The 26,562-nt window shown below is 46.4% G+C and overlaps 2 protein-coding genes across 6 annotated transcripts in view; one reads left to right on the top strand and one right to left on the bottom strand.

Annotated features, from left to right (window-relative positions):
* Positions 1–26,562, top strand: part of LOC136341859 (cuticle protein 8-like) — a 61,407-nt gene that overhangs the window by 7,728 nt on the left and 27,117 nt on the right. For all 4 annotated transcript variants that reach the window (XM_066287221.1, XM_066287224.1, XM_066287222.1 and 1 more), the window contains exon 2: positions 9,650–9,795. The gene's annotated coding sequence lies outside the window, so the exon portion shown is untranslated. The remainder of the gene's footprint in view (positions 1–9,649; positions 9,796–26,562) is intronic.
* Pde9 (phosphodiesterase 9) overlaps positions 1–26,562 on the bottom strand; it is a 49,410-nt gene that overhangs the window by 13,630 nt on the left and 9,218 nt on the right. The window lies entirely within an intron of this gene.

Here is a 26,562-nt window from a genome sequence, read left to right as displayed (position 1 = left end):
ACCTTTTTTTTGTCAAGAATTTTAATAATTTATTAAAATTTTCGTATAAAAAAAAACCAGTGGCGTACCATTTTTTCCATCACAAACGTCCCATTGGATGGCAACACAGATGTCACTGATGGAATTGGAAATATTCTGCCTACTCACGAACAGCATAGTTAACCCGCTAGAGCGTGTCCTGAATTTCGTGTCCGTACCTCAAACAGTTTTTGAAATATTGAAAAGCAAAATTATAAAAAATTAAACACCCCGTATATTGGAAACGAAGCGATTTCGGACCAATTTTATTCGTTCTTAATACTCGTTTCTGTGAGCTCTGCATCCGCTGAAAGCTTGCGACATGTCTACGAAACACCCTGTACGTGTACGGCGTCGCAAGTTCTCGTTAACGTCAAGAATTCTAGGAGCTATCGGTGCGGTTAAGAACGGCAGTTTTTCTAATAAACAAAAAATCTCTTCGTTTTGCCCTCATATTCAGACAAATCTGGCCAAAGGGCCTCTCTAGGAGAGGGGGGCCAAAATTGTTTCAGTTGTGCCGGCGACGAAAATTCGTCCTTTGAAGTTCGCAATTACCGCCACTGCGCAACCGGCCGTCAAAGGGACGAAAACGAATCAAAAGCGCGCGTAAACAATGTAGACAATGCGTGGAAATCGCCAAAAAGCGCGCGTAAACAATGTAGACAATGCGTGGAAATCACCCAAAAGCTCGGCTGCTCTACTCACTCTCTCCGTGCCGGCAGGAAAGACGCGAAAATGATGTAGTTTCACCGTCCGCTGCAGGACGAACGTACTTTTACCGCTTACGCTCTCAGACTGTCCCGTTTCTCGGGGGAACTCTCACATAATCGTCGAGATTTTCTCGGATATCCCGAAACATTCCTGCTTTCTCGTAGCTTCGCGGCTGATCCCCTCGAACGAGACCTTAAAATAAAAAAAATCCGCGAACGCGTTTCAATCAAATCTCGCTAAAATCCAGGCAAAGCATCAATTTCAATTTAATTTCACTTGAAAGTGGAAGAGCATAAAATATTGATTTAATCGCGCAGCAGTCCAATGTAAACGGGAATTGAACCTGCTTATCGTAGAGGGGAACAGGTTTCGCGGTCCGTCAAATAGAATCGTCGAAATTCCATTCGACGGACGTCACTGTCCCTTCGATTAAAACCACTCCCGGAGATTATCTTAAAAATCAGGGTCAAGTTCGCAGCGGCGGCTGAAAGGAATCGCTGAAACAGAAATGAAGTTACGTGGCCGCGAAACTAAACAGTGAAGAGTTCCTTTGTTCACCTGAAATCAGCAACAGAAGGAGCTCGCCCTTAAGGTCGGCCTTAAAGGGCCCGTATTAAAAATGAAATCGAGTAAGCAAAAAGGGCACCAGATCCAGGTTTTTCTCAGATAAAATTAGATTTCGAGGGAGAACGGACAAAGGAAACGTGCCGCAGGACTCGTCTTAATCAAACCGTTCTTTCGAACTACCCCTGGCGTGGTCACTCCGGAAAGTTTAACTGGAAAAGTTTTATTTATCCTGATGGAGATTCCAGTCGTCGCTCGATCCTTTCTGCTGCGAGCAGTCGCGCCCTTCTGGCACTGCCATCGGGGCATAATAATTTCTCAAGACGACCCGTGGCAAATAATTTAATAGTCTGTCTTACTAATTACATCTGGTGGTCTTGTTAAAACTTAAGCCGAGGCTAGAGTTGCGACGTTTGTTCATATTGTTAAGCGAAACTTGCGAGTAATTTGGATTATGTAGGCGGAGCATAAAAGAGAATCTCTCGTTACACGCAGGGACATTGTTTATTCACAAATAATATTTCCCACATACAAAAGCAAATGTTTACCATGTAAGACCTCCCTTCGATAAGCCCCCTTAAGGGCCCTTTGTGCTCCTGGAGAGTCAGACTGTAGTCTTTTATTGAACAATGAGTAAGGAGCTTACGTAGGTCTTTCAAGCAACGTTTAATTATTTTTTTCTTTTAAAATAACCTAAAAATGTCCATTTTTAAGCTGTTAATACGTTTAAAAATCGCACTGTTTAATTAGAACGAGTTTCTTTCGCCTGATTAGCAAAGGAAAACTTCAGCTCAAAGGGGGGAACTTTTCTCATTATTTGAGCTCCTTAAAAAGCTTCGAAATTAAAAGAAAGATTTTTCTCGGTGTCAGGAACGTCATTATTAAAGAGCTTTCAGGAAAAGGGAGGTTTTCACGTCTGGCTGAGAATAATCGCGACTTCTGGCCCCGGCGGGCCGCACGATTTCCCTTCGGGCGGTGCTCGAGGTGTCCGGAAGGTTCAGTCGATCTCTCCATATCGACCACCCCGCGTATGTCGCGATTTGCCGCCCGTTTTCGCGTTTGCCGACGATACCGAAAACCGTGCCCGTTTCATCCCCCGTCGAAGTGTCAAGAAGGGTGTTCCTGCGAGCCCTCGCCGCAGGGCGAGTGTGGGTCTCAGCTGGAAATGGTGCGCGATTCCACCCCAACAACCGCTACCCCTTCGGGCGTGTGAGGCACCGTCGCCAAAAATTCGGAAAATTACGAAAGCTCTGTCACATTGCGCCGACGACCGGAAATATGGGGATGCGACCCTCTCCAAGGGCGAAAACCCGAGTTTTTCCATTCGACACCCCGCACATTGGTTGGTCTTACGCATCCACAGGGCGACCCGTGAGGGCCGCGCCGCGCGGGGGGTCCTCGTACGTGCGAACTCGGGCGAGTTTCGAGTTTGCCTTCGGGTCGGGCCGCAGAAATCGCGAGAACGTGACGCAGACGTCGAAAAACAAGTGCCTGTCTACAACTGTCAGGTTGCATTTTTTTTTTATTTTGAAAATTTTGCAAAAACGCTAAGGAAAAAATTTCTCGTTTTCTCCCCGAGCGGCAATTGCCGACTTTCTCGCACGACTTGAGCTTTTTAAAAAAAAATCGCATTCCTGCCCTTCCGAAGCGTCCAAACCGGTCAGCGACTCGGCGAGGGCGATTACGGTGCACCAAGGTAATTGTCCGAATGAGTATTCATCAGTTGAAGTTTTAACTAATTCGCATCTGCGAAGGGAACGTGAAGTTCATCGGAGACGTGCCACGTATACGTTGGTGGAAAGTTGGCCCAATCCACGGGGAAAATGTTCAGGTTGCATGATTCCGGCATTTTCATGGAGTTTATTAGCGCAGGATCAGATATAAACAAACATTCGCGTGAAATGCCCGAATTATGTATTTTCCGGACATGAATATCGCATAATATTCATAATAATAATATAAATATGTATAATGCAACTTGTTACAGCGTTATGATGCAACGACGCGACAATACCGAAAATAAGTTAAAAAAAATAAAAATGTGGGGGTGTGGAAAATCGGTAAATGGGAGGAAAACGAGTAAATTTCCTTTGCGACTTTTCGAAATTTTCAAATTTTTCGAAAAAAAAAAATCGCAACTCCTCCCTCACAGACGGTCACTTGTTTCTCGACCTCCGCGTCATTTCTGGGGCACGCCCGGAAGGCGGAGCCTAAATTCGTAGGTGAAAGCGAAGTTCCCACGCGACGCCGACCGTATGTGTCACCCCGTACAACTCACAGTTCCGCAGTACTCTTTCCTCCCATCCGTCTACCGTGGAGCGAACGTTGTGCAGTTCCGGGGTCTCGGGCCTCCACTAAAGGAACCCCTAACGCGATTTCCATGTTGTCACTGACACACGCCCGCGATTCCCGTTTGTCCCTCCCCCGAGCGACTCCCGGTACCCGCGAAGCTCCCCTCGCCTCCAACTATCGGGGCGAACGTTCGGGGGCACCTTCATTCATTATCACTGCGGGGACGAGTGTCTCCATTGAGCGGCACTCAAGGGCTCCGGGTCTGTTCTGGTCCATCTTTCCGTATTTTCCGGCCTCATCTGTGCGGTCTGAAGCCGTCGGCGATTTCCCACCTCGACCGGCACAGGCCTGCCCCTCTAAGCGATCGTTCAACGTTCGCTCAGCAAAAACAATGAGAGCGCATTTTTCAATGGAAATCGAGGAAAAACGACGTCCCCCCACCCCTCGGCCCTAAATTATTCAAGGCACTAAGCCCCGTTTGAAGTCGTTTATTCTTTCCACTTGAAATGCGTATTTATGGCAGGTAATTGTGAGACTAATGGCACTCTCATCGTCCTGCCTCGGACGTCAAAAGGAGACTGAGTTATGAGCAGTTTCCCTGAGACTATTGTGTTTATTTCCATTTCAAGAAGCTCACAAAATGGAGGTGTATTGTGGTTCGTTCCCAAGTTGTACGTGCATCGTTTCCGTGTCCATCATCCGTGACGGGGGAGTAAACTTAACTGACTGTCGATTGGGGGTGAGAAAATTCGAGTCGTAAATTTCCGGCCCGGTCGAGATGACAGAGCGAGGCGGGACGGGAGTTTTCTAATTTAGAACTTTCGGCAAAGAACACGTCGTACAGGGTGTCCGGCTTTGAAGCCGGGGAGAGAGAGAGAGAGGGAGGACGGCGACGGGCCCGTGGCGAACGCCCTGTATCCCGAACGAAATCGCCCGGGGAGGTGGCCGCACAGGGTGTTCCGAATCCGACGCGCCCACGTCGCTGCCTCTCTCGGAAGGTGGGAGCCGCAGGGTCGGTTCAATCGGGAAAAATGGGCCGAATCCGGTATTCCGACAAGAATCGATCGGGAACGGTGCTGGTTGGTTTCCGATTCGTTGTGGAAAAACTGAAATGCGGTCAAATTTCATTTTCCAAATGCGGTGGAGCTCCGCTAATCCGGATCAACTAAAACCTGTCCGATCCGGATTTTGGGGTCGTATTAAAATATCGCGGAACGAAAGCTAAAATGACGTCGCGTTGTGTGGTTTAAACACGTGAAATTGCGTGGAATATTCGGGAATTTGGGCGACAATATTGTTTAAACTTTTATTTAAAAAAAAACCGAAGTTTTCGCTAGACGAACCCATCCTCGTCCGGGCTCCATCGGACGCTGGCGAAGCGTTCCGAGGTCGGTGCTGCAATTCACTCCGATGCTCTTCTCCTCTCGGCCCGTTGAGTGCACCTACGGAACTTCATGGAAAAAATACACCCATGGAGACTCCATCGTCAGAGCAACTGGTTGCGCGTCCTTGACGTGTCGTCCATTTGCAAATCGTCCTCATCTCTCATGATCCATTCGCGTAATTATGATTCTTCCGGATCGCCGTTATCGGGGTTAATTTTCCACAATTCGCTCTCGTGCTCCCCCGCATTTCGTTGCCGACACTTTCCCGCCAACACCTCCATTTAGTTGTTGCGAAATATTCTGTTTATCACCGATAATTCGCGTTTCATTCGAACCTTTTCGGGGGAGCGCTCTTCAGGCATAAATGAGAAATTGATTCGGGGGTTCCCCTTCGTCCGCCCCGTCCACAGCCGGGGGATTCCTTTGGCGCGGTCCGGATTAGGGGAACCGCCGCGGATGCCGGCTACGAGGCGCATAATGGAAATTTGCATTTTTTCAATGTTGTCCGGGCTGCACGGACGTCCGTGACACGGGGGATTCGGATTAGCGGAGCTCCATTGTATATCGAAAACTAAAGACTTTTTAGTGAATTGTTTGATACAAAAACTTCGTAGCTTTCCCACGTCTGCAGACCAGTAAATTTTTAAATTTAAACGTCGCTCGGTTCGTTCGGATAACGGCAACAACTTAAGCTCCTTAAGTGCGGGCCTGTGCAGGTTTTTGGCGATTTTTAAAAGCCCCAAGCAACAGAGAATTTTCGTATGTTTTCGTCAAAAAAATCCGCATTTTTCCCTCAATAAGCTGGGAGGGGGGATTTGCTGGACGAGCTTCCCCTCGAGCTTGTAAGGAATTGGGGCCCCGTGACCTTCTCCATGTGGGGTTGTATCAAAGATCCGGTCTGTCGAACAGCACCACCAAATGTGGAGGAACTTATGCAGAAAATTCGTCAAATTGTCAAAAAACAATTCTTTGTTGAAAAATGTAAAAAATACCTATACAGGGTGTCCGGAGATTGGAGGTAAATATTTCAGGGGGTGGCTGTACGACAAAAGACAGGCAGAAAACTTCATGTAAACGTAGGCCGGCAAATGGGCCCTAAGGGAGCTAGGCCCTTTTAAAAAGGGAACCCTAAGGATAGTTTTTTTATCGATGTGTTCGAAACGGTTCGAGATAAATTCATGAAATTTTGACTGGTTTTCGATTTGTTTAGAAAATTAAAATTGAAAATTTCGTCACAATGAGTCGGAAACTAAAGATCACTTGGCAACGTTGTTTTCAGCCCCGACGAGAGCACTAAATGTGACGCATTTTTACCAATTTAGCCCTACCCGGTAACCCTCACCGTTAACAAGATCGGCATGATAGCACACCGGATTTGGATCGCCCTGTAGAGCTGTAGAGAGGTGTTTTGAGGATTCGTCTCTTGCGACTGGTAGGCTGACAACATTCAGCGATATACCGGGCGTCCTGTGAAAGGGACTGGGGCTTCCGAGAGGCTCACGTCGAAATTCCGTTAAAAAACACTGAAGGCACGGTTTTCTCGATCCGAAAATTAATCGATACACTAGAAAGATGCCCCTAGGGGATCCTACGGGTAAGTTACCCGAATTAAGTGCGGCACAGTGGGAAAATATACGGAGCGTTCCCCGTTCGGAGACTCGCGTTTTTGAATAAAATCCGCATGTTCGCAAATAACGTCTTTGACCCTGCTTCACCTTCACGCAGATTAATTGCCGCCGAGCCCTTCAAAAACAAACTAAAAGTGGCGTAATTAACGTTCTTACAATGCTAATATTTAAGTTCCTTACACAACTGCACATTAACTCATTCCAGTCGCAATTTGGGCCGCCTGCACGTCGCGGCACCACCACAATTATTCAGCAAAAGCGAGGTCCGTTATTTAATAACTTTAAGTTTGTTTAATTGCCGCCAAGGCCCTGGATTAAACGCGCTTTCGTTCCTTATCCCGCCGATGTCCACCCCCTTAAAGTGGAATTAACATTAACCACTAGCATTGATACGTCGGCTCACCCTTATGTCGCCCTCGTCAACGTAATCGACAACACCGACTCGATCCCACTGAAGGTTCATTGCCGACACAATTAAACGGAGATTATTATTTACGTTAGACCTATTTCGTCAACAAATGAGGCGAATTTGTCATCGACCGCACTGCACTAGTGACGTTTCACCGCGCTTGCAGTCAATCAGGCGACAGCCCGCTCGGTGAAACACGAGCGTGAGTCAACTAGTTTAAACAGTTATTATTCAAATCCTTGAAAGGAAAATATGAATAACGATCCTTCCTTTCCATAGTGCTCCCCGGGGCTCCTATGGATGCCGATTCCCGTTCCTGGTATTATTAATCATAACCTCGAGGTCGGCAAACAGCGAAGTGTGCTCGAGACGAAACAGTGCGTCGGGATCAATCTGGAACAGTTAAAGGTCGATTTGCTTTCGGTATTTGCCAAATCCAAATAAACCCCTTCAGCCAGAAGCTATTCGGGGTTTAAGACGCCCCTCGGCGGCGGTTCGCACCGAGAAAAATGGAAAAATGATCGCGATGCCGCGTTATTCCTCCGGTTTCGAGACATGTTGCCATTATCTAAATTTTCCACTTAAATATTGAAATTCCTCGAAGCGCTGTTTACAAGGAGTTCCTCTGATGTTTACACTCCCCCCCCCCGACTTTTCAACTTCGCGAGAAATTGCAGGTAACTTAATATTAGTTAATAACAGAATGCCGGGAGAAACAGCGAAATTGACTTTCAGTATTTAATTTGCCCAAGATTAACCGGGCTTTAGTTAAGGCGTCTAGGGCCGGGTAAATTTCGTATTGCGACACAGGCAGTGTACATGCGAAGTCGAACGATTTCGGAGAGTTAGTCTCCATTACGGCGGAATCGGGAGGCGATGGAGGAGGTCTGCCGTCGGAATGCCGCGAAAAATCAGAGGGTGTCCCGAGAGAATTCAACGCGATGCGAAAACGGCAACGTCGCGTCAGTGTTTTGTCTCCGAGGACTGTCAAAAAGTGCCAGAGCAACGTCGCCGTTGACGTCGTCGGGACGACGAGTTCTTTCGTTATCCCCGCAGGTGGCGCTGCGAAATTTCGATCGGGGCCGCTAATTTTGACGCAGAGCTTCAATCAATTAAAAACTTTCCCAAACTATAAGTTCTTTCCGGAAATCGGGGGGCGCATCGCGCGGGGCCCCGACTGAATGTCGACGGGTGCGAACGCGCGAAATGGGGCCGCAATCAAAGCGGACCCGGCCATTAACGTTCCTCACCTCTTCGCGAGATAATCGTGCCCTAAAAATACAATTTCTCCAGTTTGCTCAAAGCGAGTTATTTGCCAGAAGGAAACTGCCCAGCCCTCGATACTAATTAGTTAAGACAACTAAATTAGCAGACTGTAAACATGAAATTTATCGTCCTTCGAAGGAGCATTAGAGCCAGGTTAATAAGGGCAAATATACGCGCCCTGCGACGGGACCTTCATTTATAAGTACTTCCAGCGCGATCCCCAAAAATGACCGCCCTGATTGGGGCCGTAGTCAAGCTCAGTTTATTCTCACAATTCTGAATTATAGCTGACATACAAGAGCCCATTTGCAGCTATCAGCGATAAAGCAGGGAAGCTTCAGTTCGGAGATGACTCTGAAAGCCCCTAAATATACAAGGCAAGATATTCTATAGAGACTTTGATATTGAAAGGAAGGCAAATCCGAATATTTCCTTAAAGGGCTAATAAATTGCCCCTGGCGGAGATAGGAAAATCAATTTTTGAGCTTCGAGGAATACTCAGTAAATACGGTTCTGTGTTAAATGAGTTGGTTTCGATTAACGGTTTTAGAGCCCTGCGAGGGCGGGTTTGTGCATATCCCGATCCCGTCCGGCCCAATTACAATTCGTTTTTTACTGTCCCCGCGGAAGGTGTAAAGTGTTCGCTAAATTGGTAGCCAAATTTATTTTCCACATTGTTATTTCCCGAGAAAATAAAAAGGAAATGCGGGATTTCGATAACGGGCCAACCTATCAGAGAACGTCGGGTTTACCGCCGATACTTTACCGTTAAATAAATTGCGAGACCGAATGATACGTGGGAACATAAAGGGCCGTTATGCGACGGACGCCATTTTGCGACTGATAACAATAAAACTGCCCTTCTTGCTCGACATTAATCTATCGATTGCTACGAACGGAATTAAAGTGCGGAAAAGCGCTTCGAAGTCCGTCCCGTGCGCATTGTCAGGACGCGCTTAAAAGATGTCGGTGTAGCAACGAACTCCGGGCTACGTCAAAGCGGACATGCGCGCTCGATATTCCTGGAAAATAAATCGATTGAAAACGAGCCGTCGCAGCGTGACGGGACACAAACTTCGTTTTTTCAATCGAACTCGATTACAGCGGACAGCAACGTCAAATTTGACATTGACAACCGACTTTCCGGCTTTCTCGGCCGCCGAACGGGGAAGAACCGGTTTTCGAGCTCGTTCTAGTTGTCTTCCCTTGCTCTCCAGTATCTCGGGAAGCGACAGGGCTCGGCGTAGGACCGCCCTATAATTCCTTACGAAAGCACAATCTAAAAACATAGCAATATACCAAGCGTTTCAATAGGAAAAACCGCGTTTCCACTTTCCAGATGGGGGAATGTTCATTTCAGTTTTCTCTCTGTTTAGGATTCAATATCTCGCCAACCGACGGAGATTGGTATAGGACCGTCGGCAGGTAACCTGTGACCCCACACGCAAAGACGCGGCCATCCACAGGGTGCTCCATTTGGTCGACTTTCCGGTCTCTGAAGGCGAGAGGCCCCATTCCCAAGGTAATTTTAATATTTTTGACGTTTAGGCTCTAACGTTCCAAAAAGGAAGAGCAATTGGTACATCCAGGTTTTTAGGTGAAATTTTCGTCCAGACTGGAACAACCTACTGGCATAATAAGAACATATACGGGGTGATCCCGAAGTAAGAGCTAACCTTTCACCGGCGAATGGGGCTTCAACAAATAAGATTTTTTCCTCTGGCGCCTTATCGAAACGTCAACATCGACGGAGATACAGGGTGTTAAAGTTTTATTTGAAAAACTAAAATTTGTTAACGATTGCCAAACCACCTGCGGTGATCGGGCAAAATTTCGTAGGCGTCAGTAGTTACGCGGGAGGGAAATTCTTCAATAAATCAAGTTATTTTCGGGTTTGCCAGTGGCGCGCGCATAAAAAATTGTTTAATATTAGATAAAAGGGTACGCCGCTGATTTTTCTAAAATCAAAGATGGCCGTCGAATTGAAAAATTGTGATTTGGATTTTCACGTTTTTCAAAAGTTCAGTTGTTAATTATAAATTTAGCCAAAACTCAAAAACTGACTTGCTTTCTGGTGAAAATCGTCGAAGTGATGGCTCCAATGCAATTTGACTTTCACTATCAGCTACAAAATATCGTTTGACTATCGCAAGCGGTTCGGCGATTGTTAATAAATTTTAGTTTTTCAAATTAAACTTTGACCCCCCTGTATCTCCGTTAATATCGACATGTCGAAAAAGGGCCGAAGCAAAAAAGAAATCTCGGTTTTTCGAGCCCCATTCGCTGGCGAAAGGACGACACGATCTTTGGGATCGCCCTGTACAGGGTGTTTCGTTAAAAGTAGAGTTCTCGGGCTCTTAATGGAGGCGAGTGCATCCACCCGTCTCACTCCTCCATCCAAATTGAATTTTAATATTTCCTCTGTTTAAACTCTAATATCTCGGGAATCCGCAAAGATTTGCATAGGACTGTTAGCAGGTTAAATATTCCCCTTGACTATGGCAATCCAAAGACACGATAATATACAGGGTACGGCTCGAAATGACCCACTTTTAAGCTCTTCGGGCGGATCGACGGACAACCATTCCAATTTTATGAAACGGACGTTGCCGTTTTTTGGCCAATTTCCCTGTCTAATATGCGTGTGATATACATTATTTTCTCTCACACGTCGACATAAAGCCGAGACGAAATAGGGGCACTTACTTTGGCCCTTCACACAACCCCGTGTTCACTGAAAACTCCCTCCTTGTGTATATCATCGTTTGCGCAAATTATCCCTGCGTGTACAAGTGCCTCCCTCAAGGTATCCTCTTGGAGGAGGCAGCTTGATTCACTGACGTAATATTTTTAGAACATACGAGGCACTGCTGGCTCTAGTCGCCCTTTTCGAGGGCTGGCCGCGATGTCCCACTTAGGCCTTCCAGCCTCTCTGCTTTTATTTCATTAATTTTCATGCTGAAACGCAAATTGAAAACGTGGCAACACGGCGCTAGTGTCTTGTTTATACAGGGTGTCGGGTCGGTGGCGCGGGACGCGGATTAGGCCACCGGAGGAGGTCATCCCGAATTGATTTAACCAAACATGCCTGTACAGGGTGTCCAACGAATACGGGCCGCCATCCGTAAATCGGGATTTGCGACTAGGAAGAAGTTGAAACTTGGGCATCGTACTAAAGCGGAGGTGGTCCACCGATCAAATACGTTTTCGGGAAAGTGCCGCTTCCGGTTGCACCGGAAATGAATGTCAACTCGCTTATTTTAAATGGAACTAACTGACCCGAACTGACCCGAACTAACCCGAACGCTGAAAAGTGTTTTTTTTTTAAATAAAATGAAAACGGTTAGATTTGGATATAGACAAAGGAATTGAAAGTGGTACTTATTTTCGGTGTTAAATACGTACTCGTTGCAGAAATAGGTGGTTCGTATCTAAAAAAATCGAGTTTTTTACGATTCTCGAATGATAATTTTGGACTCTCTTTTCGAATACCCTGTATGAAAAGACTTGATCCAACTCGCTGATCCAAGGACTGCGAAGCATTTTGTACAATATCGCGGAATATCATTGCGAAATACCCAGCCATTTTCGAATTATTAGAAAATACATTCAAAGCTGAAACTCATATTTTTTTTTGGAAAATTCTCAATATCTCGAAAACCGTAAAAATTAGGTATCGAACATTAGACACGAAAAATACTCGTAAAGTTCCGCAGACTCGAAGTTTGTCATAGTATATAGGGTGTTCCATTTAAACCGAGCGAGCCGACATTCGTTTCCGGTGTAACCGGAAGTGGCATTTTCACGAAAATATTTTTAATCGATAGATCACCTCCGCTCTAGTGCGACGCCCACGTTTCAACTTTTCCTAGCCACAGTTTTCAATTTACGGACGGTATTCGTTGGACATCCTGTATGTACCAAGGGTTACGGCTGTCCTGATGGTTAGGTTTTTAAGCTTTTTCAATTTGACCGGGCCTTGCCGCAATTATTGAGGTGCGGCAGGACCGCAAGGCCCTTCATCGCCAAAAATTTACCAAATTTTTTTCATTACGTATGGATGGATTGTTTAAATTATTTGAGCTGTAAGATCCAAAATGGCTTCGTTGCCTTCCTGGAACTTCACAAACATGATTTTCTCGGTTTGCAGTACGGCAAAGGGTCAAGTTCAAACGCGAATTTCATTCGAACCCTCGGGTGGGAGCCCATTGGAATTTCTTTTTAAAACCGCCTTAGGCCGAGGCCTTTCGGGTTTTATGGAGAGTTTTTGAAGAGACATTTTCAAATTTCGAGCAATTAATCTTCACTCTTTTGAGTACGGCACCGGCGCATTCGCCAAAAGATTTTTTTTTTAAAGATAAATTTCCAGATTTTCCGGTTTTTATCGTTTTTACCGCGGTCTGCACGTCCACGTGAAATCGATGATGGTACACGAACAAGAGATTCCGAATAGAGACCTTTTAATCGCCATAATTAATCAAGCTACGCAACAACTCAAACGAGAAATACGACTCTATGTGACAACGCCAATGGGGAACGGAGCACGTAGATGTACTGCGAATGATCGTTCTCATTTTGAACGTAATTAATAAATTTTTTACGATTTATTTACCATCGTTTGTGATTTTTCTTGTTTTTTTTTTTTTTTTTTTTTTTGAAAATCAACCGAGAAGTCCCCGAACATTTCCTTCCTCTACGTCGGAAAATTAAATATTCTTTTATAGCATCAATGCTAATATGCGGAAAATTTAAAAAAAAAGAAAAAAAAACAAACAGAAATCTCGAACGTCTGGAAATCTGCCGTGCGGTAATAAAGGGCTAGTTTAAGTTTTGGCGAATGCGCTAGGTGGTGCTTAAAACTTTCAAGATTAATTGCTCTAATTTTTAAAATATTTCTTTGAAAACTTTGTATAAAACCCGAAAGACCATTGCCTCGGGAAGTTTTTAAGAAATTTGAATAAACTCACACCTAAGCGTCCAAATAAAATCCACGTTTCAAGTTGTTTCTTCGCCGCACTGCAAACTGGGAAAATCATGTTTATGAAGTTTCTGGAAAGTAATAAAGCCATTTTAGATTTTCCGGTTTAAATAATTTAAACAATCCATCCGTACGTAATAAAAAAGTTTTGCGCATTTTTGCGATGAAAGGGCTCGTTGTCCTCCCGCACTTCGCAGTAGTTGCGGGGAAGCGCGGTCAAATTAAAAAATATTAAAAAATTTTGTTATCCGGAAGACCGCAACACTTAGTGTACGGGGTGTTTCAGAGTAGTGTGTCATAAATTTAAGGGGCGATTCTATGAGCGATTTTGAGAAAAAAGCTTATATGGCCTTAGGTCCGTGTTCGCTTTCAGTCTGAAATACAGGGTGTCAAAATTTGCTATATATATATTTTTTAGTAAGTCCGGACCTGCATTAAATATTTTTATCGAACTCGGGCTCAGAAACACACCTTTTGGGAGAGAAACGGATTTTTCGATGTAAGCAGTGGCGCCCCCAGGGCCACGACCCTGATCGCTTTTTGCGAAAAGTATGTTACGCCGCTGTTTTTGCAAAAAATAAAAATCGTGTTCTTGAGTGAGGACGTTTTCGGCAACTTATTTCATTTTTTTTCGCCCGGATAGCCGTCGTAAATTGCTGCAAATTAAGCATTAGTGTAACTAATTTGGTCGTCATCACAGCATACAACGTTAGCTAATCCGTTCGTTGTTGCAAAACGCTTGACGTTACGAAAAAAAGTTTAAGAGGCCCGTTTTTCAACAAAAAGGACTAGAATTGTTTTTTTTTTTTTTTTTTGAAAAAGCAGCGGCGTCACATATTTTCCGCAAAAAATAACCAGGGGGCGCCACTGCTTGCACCTAAAAAAACGTTTTCCTCTTAAAAAACGCGCCTCCACACCCAACTTACGCTCACCAAGATTGATAGGAATGTTTGATGCAGGTCCGGACTTATCCAAAAAAAAAAAAATCCATAGCAAATTTTAACACCCAGTATTTCAGACAGAGCGCGAACACGGACCTAAGCTCATGTGAACTTCTTTCCTCGAAACCACTCATAATAGAATCACCCCGTAAATTTATGACGTACTGTTCTGAAGCACCCGGTGCAGGTAGGTTGGGTCGGAGCGTCCTCCTCCGACACCCTTTGCAGTGCCACGCACTATCTACCGAACACCCAGTCTATCAATTTTTGTTTGATCCGCCGCGGCGTTGTCGGGTGCTAAGTAAAGACGGCGAATGGGCGTTCAAAAATTCAGCTTTCGCTCCAAATGTCGCCCTTAAAGGAGCTTTTCTGCTTTACTTTTAGGTGTTTAATGAGGAGTTAAGCTTCATGCTTGCGTAGGTCGGAAGGTCTGTACATTTGGCATTTGATTCAATCTGTGCTCGGAATCGATTCCATCGCGGAGACAAAACAAAGTGCTCGTTTCGAAGCAATTTACTTCGAGCGATGGCACCCTTTCATGTCGGATTTCCCGGAAACATCTTTATTTGTAATTGTTCCGCCCAGTTTCAATTAAGTAATTACGTCAAGAAAACTTACAACTCCTATAAAACTTTTGTCCCGCGGAAGCTCGGAAATTAACGGGTTACAGTTTACCAGCAGTAAACTGCGTCTTTACGCCCCGTCGTAAACTACCGCTTTTTGTTTAAAATCGAGTTGTTTCTCCATTAAATCGTGCGGTTGTTTGACGGGACCGCCGCTCCGTCGAACGAATCCCGATTTTCCATATTTCATTGTTGCATTAAAAACCAGAACGGCGATCTCAAAGCACCGAAAACCTCTTAAAATTCTATCTGAATCTCTGCGGGGTGCGGAATAATCTTTTCCGAAAGCGACAATCCACTTTCAAATTTCCAAATTGGTCATGAAATATTCATCGTCTATGACTACGTTCGAATAATAATTTTAATTTATAGAAGGGGATTACAGGCCGAGATGGCGAAGGTTTAACTCGCGCACTTTAATTCCCTCCGTGGCCTCTGCCGGCAACGTCGCCCCGTTCATTTGTTTCATTGTCATTTGCCTGCCGTGTCAGATTTGACGCGTCAGTGCCGGCGGCGCGCCGCAAGGGGGAAAACTCGCGGGGCAATATTCGGCGGGACTTGCGGCTGTTTTTGTCGCAGTCGCCGAAACTCGCTGGTCCTTCGAGCGTTTCGTTTCAGCGCACCGAAGTGACGATCGCGCTCCCTTGTCTTTGCCAATGAAGCCGGCATCACGTGGCCAACGAGACGCCACAGGAACACGTCCTGGAGCGAGACTCTCCCCGCGGGAGGGTCGATTGTTGCATCGGTTTCTTCCCCAAAAAAAGGAACCGATGACCCTCGGAGGAAGTCTCCCCTGGGGCCGCGAATTAACTGCGCGTCGAAACGGCGACCGCACGTTTTCCGTTGTCCTCTTTAGAGCCCCTTGCGGCGTGCGGGACTGTCAACGAACTTGACAGATGGGTCGTAAATTTTGACGGCATCGACGCCCGTCAACTTGAAAACAAACGAGGCGCGTCACGTTGCCATTTTCGAGCGAAACGTCCCGATTGGAATTCTCGGCCCGAAGTGAACTTCCTCCGCAAACATCGCGTTTCCACATTGTACTTTCGCCCGTTCGAGATGTTGGAATGTTATGTATTTATGCAGATTGAAATGATAATCCGAAAGGGGGGAAAAGTTAAATAACCGCTAAAGAATGTCTTTTTTTTTTGGCACGCCTCGTCGCAACTTATTCGTGGAAGGTTTCTCCCCGAAGCTTTCCATCGAAGGGCTCGGCCCGAACGCGAACTCGAATCAAAATGCGATTTCATACCGACGATTGTGGAACACGGGCTGGAGATCAAATAATAGAGCTAGTGGAAGAAAACAAAGAATATCATTGCGATATGATTTCGTTTCCGTTTCCATAATGCCCCGGAGCGCAAACAGTAGCTCTCCCTGACATAATTTAATGTAAATAGAGCTTTATCACAATTTGGAGATCTTGTTTGCTGCTTGGGAAAGTATAAGTTTTCTTCGCAAACTCGCGTAAACTTTCATTCAGCTTCCGCCCTTGCCGAGACGAAGGGAGAACAGTGCAATAGTTTCGAGTTGGTGTTGCTGCTTCTCAGGAAGGAAGAAAGACACCCTTGAGGAGTGTCAACACTATAAAGTCCCTCGATTTAGCAACTGCGTCTGCATTTCGTCATTGTACGAAACAAAACGCACCGCCATGTTGGCAATTTCCCTCCGACTAAAGCACTTTTAAGGTTTTTCAATCGACGTACGGGAATGATGACACGACGATTGAGCGTAATGGAAATTGAAAGCGTCGCATATCTATGGAAATCCGCTTCCAACTATTTATTAAGGAGACGTGGCTTCGAAGAGATTCGCTGGAGGTAATGTGGAAAAAATCAAAACGGCAACGCGGCGCTTGTCGTTTTGTCCCGAGGTAAATGTCAATTTTGTCAGTTTGCGTGCGCAGCGGTTGTCGTTATTCCTCGCGCTCGAAAGGTTCGTTCGGCATGCCCACGCGTTTTCCGGTACTTTCGGGGGGCCCTGCAGCAGATTCCTCCTTTGTAAAAATCCTTATAAATGAGTACAAAGCCCTTTCTAGATTATAAACCGGAATAAGAACCTTGAGAGGATTAGACGCTAGCTTCAGTCGCAAACGGATTGTCAGCTAACTTTATCCAGCGGAAATCTTATCTTATTCGCTCTTCCGCTCGCTCTTACACCTGGGAATCTCGAATGCATAATTTACCTGTCAAACTCGAAAATGGCAACGCAGTTTACGCTTTTGTTTTCGCCTCTGCAGCCACGTTATCTGTCGAATTTCGAGCGGCGTTGCCGGTTGTGGCTCAAGAGTTTCGTCGCGTTCGGACGCTGGCGACTGGATTTTTTTTGCTCATACCGAGCGTTAGGGCGTTAAATTTCGTAAATTCGATCAACGATTAAAACGATTAAGAAAGTCATTCTAGACAAAAAAAGTCCCTTACGTCGGGGGTCGAAAACCCGACAGTTCTTCAAAAAATAAAACGTCAAAGTTGCCACCCGGAATGCCGCGGTGAGCTTAAAATTTGTATAAAATGTTGAAAAACCTACTGGCGAGATGTAGGTTGCGTCACACGTGTAACAAGAAAAGTTGAAATTATTCAGCATTAACGCTGCTAAAGGCAATTTAAAACTTAATCAAAACTAATAATACGACCGAAACGGTAAAAGCGGCCTTAAGCGGCAACGTCGCATCGAACCCTGGAAAGCTGCCTCTCTACAGGGTCGCCTCAGTTAACTTTGCGGCTGAAGCGATAAAGCGTGGGATGCGCTGTAAACAGGTTAGTTCAGGTTATTTACCGCGGCAATATCTGAATAACGAAGTCATCTGCATTTTATCCCATCTCATCTGATATATTATCCTGTACAAAGACGCCTGGCACCATGGAAAAGTGGCGTCCATTAGGGCCCAGTGAGCGGGGACAAGATAAAACCGCCCTTAGTTTTCGCATTTGTCATGGACTGTATGTTGTTCCACACTTTTAATATTTTAGTGTGACCTCGTTCTTTATTCGAATGCTTCCTCTGTCGTTACGCCTAACACCTCACCCTCAAAGTTAATTTGGGCGAGCCGTACGTGAATTTATTCCGAGTTTTAACAGTACCCACGTGAAAATATATTTTTTACGCCCAGTTGTCGAACACTTCAGTCATTTTTTCATTTCAATTTCATCAATTTTGAAGAAAGATGACAGGAGGAAACGGCCCCAGTCGTTGGCCCGTCCGATCTCCGGATCTGAATCCTTCGGATTTTTTCTTTTGGGGTTTCATGGGAAATCCAGTTTGCGCCGCTGGAATAAGAGATGAAAATCGGCTAGGATAACGTATTTTCGCTGCCGCTGATCACATTAGGATTATGCCGGGAATTTTTGATCGTGTACGGAAAAAATTGGTTAAAACGGTGTTGTACAGGATGTTCGGAATTGGAGTGTTTCGACAGGATAACGCCATTTCCCGGCTAGATAGGGTAAAACTAGCATACATGTCAAGAGCTCGAATTTCGAGAGAATATTAGTGGCGAAAATCGTATTTCAATATGTTTACCGCCCACGGCGCTAGAGGGCGCTCTTCGAATTTCGGCCGTTTCCAAAATTCCTCATAACTTTTTTGTTCAAGACAATATTGAAGCGAAACAAAAACATTCTCAGGGGGCTTTTTCGATGTGAATCCAGGGGCGTGCTCAGTTTTTCGCTACAGCGTACCGTTCTGTCAAAAACCGACATTACTTTTTTATTTCAAATGAAAGTCAGTGGGTTATTTTCGAAAATAACTGCAGACGTGCTTGCGTAGTGGAAAATGGCCTAAAACGGACCTTTTTTTGAGGTCGCGGCCGACTGATTGTCGTTCAAAATTGAAAAGTTATGTCGGTTCTCGACGAAACCGCACGCTGTGGCAAAAAAACTTAGCGCGCCACTGGAACCACATCGAAACAGTGTTTTCGTTTCACTTCGATATTGTCCCAAACAAAAAGGTTATGAGGAATTTTGAAAATCGCCGAAATTTGAAAAGCGCCCTCTAGCGCCGAGGACTGTAAACGTATCGAAATACGGTTTTTGCCATTAACATTCTCTCAAAAATCGGGCTCTTGACGTATACGTTGGCGTTTCTCTATCTAGCCGGGAAATGGGATTATCCCGTCGAAACGCTCCAAATCCCAACACCCCGTGCACGCACGGGCTCAAATGGCGGACACGTCGAACGTTTAATGTAGTAAAAACAATAACAAATTTGTTTGTTCGATTGTGACGTGAGTGGTGTAAAGTGTGTAACGTAACACGTTGTGCTGATTAGAGATGACCGCAGTAACTTAAATGTAAGCAGCGGCTCTCTTCAAAATAAATAAATAAATAAATAAGAATCGCATAATGTTTACATTTAAACCATCAACCATATCGGACCCAAAGAACCCGTGTAAATGCACCGTATCTGGTTTGTGCGGCTACTTAGGAGGTATCAAAGTGATATCAACACGACGCCACGTTGCCAATTCTCACAAAACGCCTTCTGGGCTTTCCGCGGAACGGTTCCGTCTGCGACCCCCGTTAAAAGCAACTTTTTTGTTCGGTATGACGTTCCTAATCGTCGGTTAAATTTGTTTCACTAACACCCTGTATTGTTAACTTTTTAGTCGCTCTAGACGAACACTCTGTCGCCATGTTCCCCCCACGTCAGTCTCACACCAACTCAGTTTACTGATAAGTTTTCTTGACGATATGGCGAATGCGCCCTCCGTCCGCCCATGTCCGGGCCTCGCCAGCGTCGGCGACATTTCCAATTCACCCCATGAATATTTGACCGTTCGCACGCAAAAATGGCGAACGTTATCAAATTGCCCCCACGTTTCAGAGGGGCCAGTTGATGAAAGCGACCGCAATTTTTCGGCCAATATGCGATACACAGCACGTGTCCTATTGCGGTGTCACAATCCATCAGTGTAAAGTCCAATATCAATCTCCCTCGATTTTCGAGATATTACGTTAATTACAGGCGACAATAATGCAAATTTTTTTTCACCGATGCAGGCCCGAACAATGGGGCGCCGCACCAGACGCGCCACACGGTCACGCCATATTTAGTCGAACCTACGTAATACAGATGAATTGGTAAGAGAACTGATATTTTTATGCAGTGCCATGAAGTACCGTGCATCACCCGCAAATAAGAAAACATAAGAATGTCTCAAGGTAGTCTGGGTGGTGTTGATGGTCAGTCGTTGGCCTGCCGCCTCGTCTCTTGGTCGCCGGATAATTATTGTCAATTGAAAATCGCTCCTACTTCCTTTGGACGCGTCCCCGTCCCGATCTAACACGTGAAAAACCGGATTCGAATCAAGGGTGTCCGGGAAATAGGGGGAGGGTCGCGGTCAGTCCCTAAGAGGAAAATTGAGGCAGTTTCGAGGGGAAACATGCAAATTTGCCCTCGATCTCTGCAGGTGGAACGGTCGTCTCTCCCGCAATCCTGCGAATGGGCCTTCGCTGGTTGGCGCCACCAGTCTTCCGCGCCAACCAGTTCTTCTTCGCCTTAATTAATTGATGATTTCGTTATCCTCCATCACCGTTTCGATGTTGTGATGATATGGGTTTTACCTTGGTTTTACGGTAAACGATCTCTTTTATTGCGCCGCGCATGAACCTCCGCAGATTAGGCCTGCGAATCACATAAGTGGGGCCCATTTTAATCCGGCGCCTTCCGTTTAAGTAGTCCGCCGGATGGGAGCCGAGAGGAGATTGGCCGCTGAAAACTTAAAAGACTCGGAAAAGCGCCGATTAGGGGTATCGATCTTCCTAATACCCTTCGCCGGGGAATCCTCGCTCTTAGCTCCGGAACAGGGGAAAACTTTTCGGCCGAAGCCGCGTGAAAAGCGCGAAAACTGCATGTTTCGCGACATGAAAGCGGCAGTTTGGCGGGCGGAAGGGGGGACCCGGTGGTTGGCGGCAAGGTTTGGGGGGGCAAGGGGGGCAAGGGGGTAGGGGAGGGGGGGTCAATAAGCTCATACATCGTGCAGTTTTCATCAATCATCCGGCCGGAGGTTTATCTTTGCGACTTCACAGAATACCACAAATGACTGCTCGCACAATTCCCGGCTTGCGTGCCGCCATTAACGTCCACCTGCGTCGCCATTAATCATTCCGTGTCGAAAGCAGCGAACTCTCCGATGTTTTATTGAAACTTTTTTCGCTCGCAAATTCCCCGGAATGGAGCCTGGACACAGTTCGAAGAAACGCGGCCCCAGCCCCTCGTCGTGACAAAAATTCCGCCCATTAACGAGGCCCCTCTCGGCCTCTCGCGGCCGGCTCCCCGGTGCCGGTCAACGCGACAGCCCTCAAACGCGTCGACGGCTTTATTTGCATGAAGTCCCGGGGGTTCACCGATCTATTCACTTTTCGTGGGTCCTCGCGAGGACCGGCCGAACGACGTGGCCCTTCGAGGAGTTTTCCGGGCGTCGACCGACAACGTCCCCCGCGCCAAGCGCTGCTGCGACTTAACGTCCTGGGGGGCGCCGGGGGGCGATCATTTGCAGGGGGAAAAGTTCGAGTTTCCGGCGTCGGAATGCCGCAAGACCGAATTTTCATTCCGGGGCAGATTCCGTTTACCCGCGAATATCTCGAAAACCGACGGAGGCGACAGGTGAACGGGCCTACTCGGCGGGAGCACGAGTTGCTGTGTACGATCCGAGGGCGCGATGATTAGGGTTTGTACTTTTCACCCTTCGCCCTTCTTCTCGTGTTCGACACACAATCTAAAGTCGCACATCCAAAATTCCCTTTTAGAGCTGTTGATCTCGAATTTTAAAAGAATAAACGGGCGACACGACGTGTGATGTGTGCTCAGAAACAGACTTTCTTTAATAATTGACACTGATGGCCCCTTCTACGTGACTTTACCGGATTCTCCCTCGTATCCAGAAAGTTTTCTTCTCGGCCGTTCGGTCACGTACGCGGAGGCGTCTGCAATGAAACTTTAACACATTCCTGAAGCGTCCATATTTCATTCAGGGTGGACACTGCGACGGAAAACTTATAACTCCGCGAAGAAAAATCCTTGTCGTGAGACTCACAAAGGATTTTTCCGTTCGCAGCGCGACAAAGTTATAAAGCAGGGCCCGAAAGTTTTTCGCCCTTAAAAGCACTGTTATTCTCTGAAGAGACCTGTGTAATGTATTTCACGTCGGAGGTTCGACCTTCGGGCATTAAATTATTTTCAAGTCCTTCTCTTCCCGGTTAGAAGTGCCCACGCTCGGTTTATTTGCCGGGACAGAGAGGGAGGCAAGCACGGGACATTATTTTCGGCCGGTTTTTAGCCTCGCGTGTCCCGCAACTTGGCCAAAAACTGGCAATTAAAGGGTCGTTTATCTCCGGGGAGAAAAACCGATCTCCTTCGCCCCGACGTGGACCCCGCTGACGGGCCCCATTTCATTTAAGCAGTCTAACTCTGGCGAACCGCAAATGACCGCAGATTTGTTCGGCATTTAATCAGTCAATTCCGAGTTAGCCGGGCGTAGATGTCCGGGATTACTGGGAAATGGAAAAACGAAAACCATCATTAACTTGTCCCTGATCCTCGGAGAAGCTCATCGATACGAGGCTCAAACCCTGGAAAATTATGAGGGAAAATTGGCCCTTTGAGACGGGGAAATCGATGGGCGTTATTTGGCTCGCGCGAGCACGAGGAGAAATGAATTACGCTTACTCGCGTGAGTAAGGAGAGTCGCCGCTGCCCACTGGTCGTAGCTGCGGTGACCCTCTCTGACGTAATCTCGCCGAGAATTACTCGAAAACCTTTTTCCTTCCGGCATTCGCACTTTCATTTTCGTCGGCAGGACGCTAATTACAAATGGAGAGGTCGTCCCGCGAAGTGTCCCCAAAGAAGTTTCATTAGTTTAATTTATGGATAATTGTTGCACGAAGAATCTCTCCCGCTTTCGAGTCGTGGAAATCTCGGAAAATAACTGACGCGAATGGGAGAGTTTCGCAGGGAAAACCTGGAGAGTGAACGAGACCGCACGCAGATTTATAATTGACGATTAACCGAATTATTCACATTGAATGAGATCAATGGAAACATTTTCCATTATCAGGTAATATCTCAAAAACCGACGCGAACTGCACTGGGCAAATTGTCCTTCTATCGTGAGATAATCGAAACGCGTAATAACATACAGGGTCGCCCGTTTGAACGTGCCAAAAAGCCGAGCTGCAGGCTCCGACCGCCAGGGTGGTCTCCTCACGTGCCTCACCTCCATTGGCACTAGAGTATCTCGGAACCCGAAGGAGGTTGCTTTCGGACTGTGCACTGATAAGTTGCGCTTCTACGGGGTGTTCCGAATCTAACGTGCCGTCTATTTGCTCTTCAAAGGACGTTCAGTTTATTTTTGAATTAAAAGTTGAATTGTTGCTTTTGATACCGCCGAAAAATTTATAAATCTTGATCGATCATTAACGTAACACGTGCGAACAATTGCACTTTTCGCTTAGAACTCCAGGACCGGCCTGGCTTGTTCAGGGAAAAATGCAGAATCCTTCTTTTGGACCAAAACGTCGCAAAATTCTATCTTGTGACGCGTCGGGGCAGAGGGGCTACTGAGGACTCTTGAAAGTCGCCAAGAAAGTACAGGTCCGCATTTGAAAACCTCAAGACGCCGTCATTATCTCGAAAACTAAGCGATATTTGAAGTTTTGAAATTTACCGGTTTGTCGACACAGGAAAACTACGAACTTATCCTCTTAAACGTTTTACTGAAAAACCTTTAGTTTTCGATTCATTTAGAAAATTAAATTCGAAAATTTATCCGTGATGACTCGGAAACCAAAAATAGTTCGGCAACGTCGTGTTCAGTTCCTACGAGAGTATCGAGTTTGGCACAGTTTTTCTAACTTAACCGACCCTGTAACCCTCGCCTTTTAAGAGACGGCAAGGATGGCCCATCGGGTTCGCCACACCCTGTGTAGGAAAACGCCAGAAGAACAACAATACGTGGGGCCGTTTGTCGAAGACAAACAAATTTCCTGCCTCCGAATGGGGACGATAAATGCATTTTCAAGCTGCTCCTTCTCTCATTTTTATGGAGAGTGGAATATCTCGAAGACTGAAGGAGATCGCCATAGCCATTGGTCAAACGCTCCCCCGCAGCAGGGCAGTCGAAAAAGACAATAATACACGGGGTTTAAAAAAAAATCAAGTTCCCGATCTCCGAATGGGAACGATTTCGTTTCCAAGCTAAAATTGCCAATGTGTAATATCTCGTAAATCGAAAGAGATTGTTAGAATGCACAGGGTGGTTCGCTTGAAGAGCAACGGCCTCCGAATGGGAGACGATCCATTTCCAAGCGAAGAGATCGACGTACGTAGCAATCGCCGGGCCTGATGCACTGGGTGTTCCATCGGAAGTGTTCCAGTTTCAACCTCGAATTGGGGAAGTGCCACTTTTCCGCTCGCTTCTGCGAGATTCCCTCGGATCCGCCATTTTTTATGCGAACCAAACGTGAGAGGTTTCTACTAAAGATTTATTTCTACGGAGTTCGGAATACTCAGCGACTCCTCTCTGCATTATTTCGTCTCAAGCGAGCAGGACCGGCCTGAGCGGGTCCGCCGCCCGATCTCGTCCCCCTCTAAGGCCGGCACCGGTCTCTCAGGGGAATCCCCCGCGCGCACACACACACACACACACACACACACACACACACACTCTTCTATCAATTACCGGTGGAAAAAGGGCAGTCGATATCACTTCTTCCCTTCCCCTAAGCATTTCATCATTAAATGCAAATTGGTGTCAAGAAAATCGAACTCGAATTGTTCGGAAAGTGGGCTAAGCATAATTGAGTGAATACAAGAGGAAAGTCGATTGGATGAGAGGGAAAATGCGGATTTCCTCATTTCGAAAGTTATTGTGGAATTATGCTTTTCGGAGTGCTTTTGTCGAATCGAATACACGAACGACTTTCTGAAATAAACCGCGACTTGGGCGGTGTATTACATTAAAATTTAATACTCAATTCCTCCAATGAAAATGCGAGGGAAAATGCGGATATTTCAAATTTCCCAGCTACTTTTGTTGCGTGTTTACACGCTGTAATGCAAGAATTTTCATGTAAAGTACGCGTGTTATCCCATTCTGGCGAAGTTGCTTAGGGAAACTTAATGGAACTTCACATACTTTAAACCGACATGTTGGGCGTCTATTCACTGTGGCTGCAAGAGAATTAACGTGCGATTGTCGGTGCTCCCGCCCCTATAATACGCCCCTGGCTTCTATCAGAGGGAGCCGACTGGAAAATTTTCTATTATAAAGTGACGGACGGATCTGACTTTCAGTGGGAAATAACTGGCGTGGAGCATGCAACCTTCAAGCTGAGTATTTTCAAGAATAATTCTCCAATTGGGGGAAATATTGCCGTAAAGTAATATCGTCGGCGTCGGGGCCGCCGGTGAGCCACTGTCTTGGGCCTTGGTGGGGGGGAAGTTATTTTACGCACGTCGGATCATCATCAGGGAGATTTTCCACGAGGATATGAGGTGTTCGTTTCCTTTTAATGGCAAAAAAATTGAAAGGGCAAAACGAACGAATCCGCCACAACGGGGCGCTTCTCGTCCCTTCCGAATCTCCTCCGCCCGTCCCTTCTTGGTCTCGACCTTTTCCGAATCTCGCGAGTCCTCCAAGTCCGAGGGACGAGGCACCCGCTAGTCGCAGTTTCCCGTGGAAAACTCGCACACGCGAACTCCCCGTTGCGCCCCCGGTGGTAGGGACCTCGTTCTTCGCCCTGAAGATGGCCCCGTCTCGTTGTCAGCTCTTGATGTTACACTTGACAACTGCTAAATCTCCGACGTGTACACATGTAGTCCTTGTGTCCAAACGGAGCGGACACCCGTCGGCGCGGGACCTCAAAGGGTCGATTTTTTTCTCGGGCGCGCGTCCCTTGACGCGGGTCGCGCCACGCCACTGCCTGGCATCCAACGAATATCTCGAAAACCCATCGAGGGGAAATTGCATCTAATTGCGTTGAAAAGCTTAAAGTGTGCCGAACCGATTTTCTAAGTGCTCGGAAATGTCCCTTTCGCGTACTCTCGTCATAAACATACCAGTCGCAGAAACTCCACGAAATCTCTCCTGGAAGTAACGTCGCCTGAAAAATCCCTCTTTGTGTCGCAAAAAATGATAAACCAGAGCACTTTCCAGGCTTCCACTCGTAATTAGGTCAAGATTTCCCAGAGAAAGAGACAAAGCAAAACATTTCCCGTAGTTATGAAGTTGCATTAATTACCCCCCCGATACAGGGCGTTCGCCATTTTTCCCCGCGCGAGTTCAAAACTACGTAAACTCGGCCATTTGGTTCCGTTCTAAGTGAGATTTGTTACCTCGCCCCGACACGGGAAGTTCTCGTATTTAATTAAGAGTTTCTGGCGAAGGGTTAATTCCCAGGTTAGCCGCGCCCAGGAACTGGAAGTTCGCAGCCGAACCTTCGCCCGTCCAAGGCCCTTGCGACTCGCTGCCGAAGTTGCATCGCCCTGTAATTCGCGAAATTAAAATCAACGAGATTCGATGTAATAATGCGCAGTCATGCGTAGAAGTATTTCGTACTTTCGGGCATAATTCCTCACTGTCACAAACTCAGTTACGCTTCGGGCACTTCTGCGGTTATTAATTACTTCAGCACTTTAATTAAATTATCGAAACCCACGGTTAATTACCGTCCGTACAAAAGCCGAAGTCGTAGTACAATCAATCCATTCAATAAATGGCAACGTGGCGCCGTTCTTTTGTTCCCGAAGGG

This window comes from Euwallacea fornicatus, chromosome 11, assembly GCF_040115645.1.
Source record: "Euwallacea fornicatus isolate EFF26 chromosome 11, ASM4011564v1, whole genome shotgun sequence".
NCBI classification, from domain to species: domain Eukaryota; kingdom Metazoa; phylum Arthropoda; class Insecta; order Coleoptera; family Curculionidae; genus Euwallacea; species Euwallacea fornicatus.
This window is presented reverse-complemented; position numbering and strand designations above follow the sequence as displayed.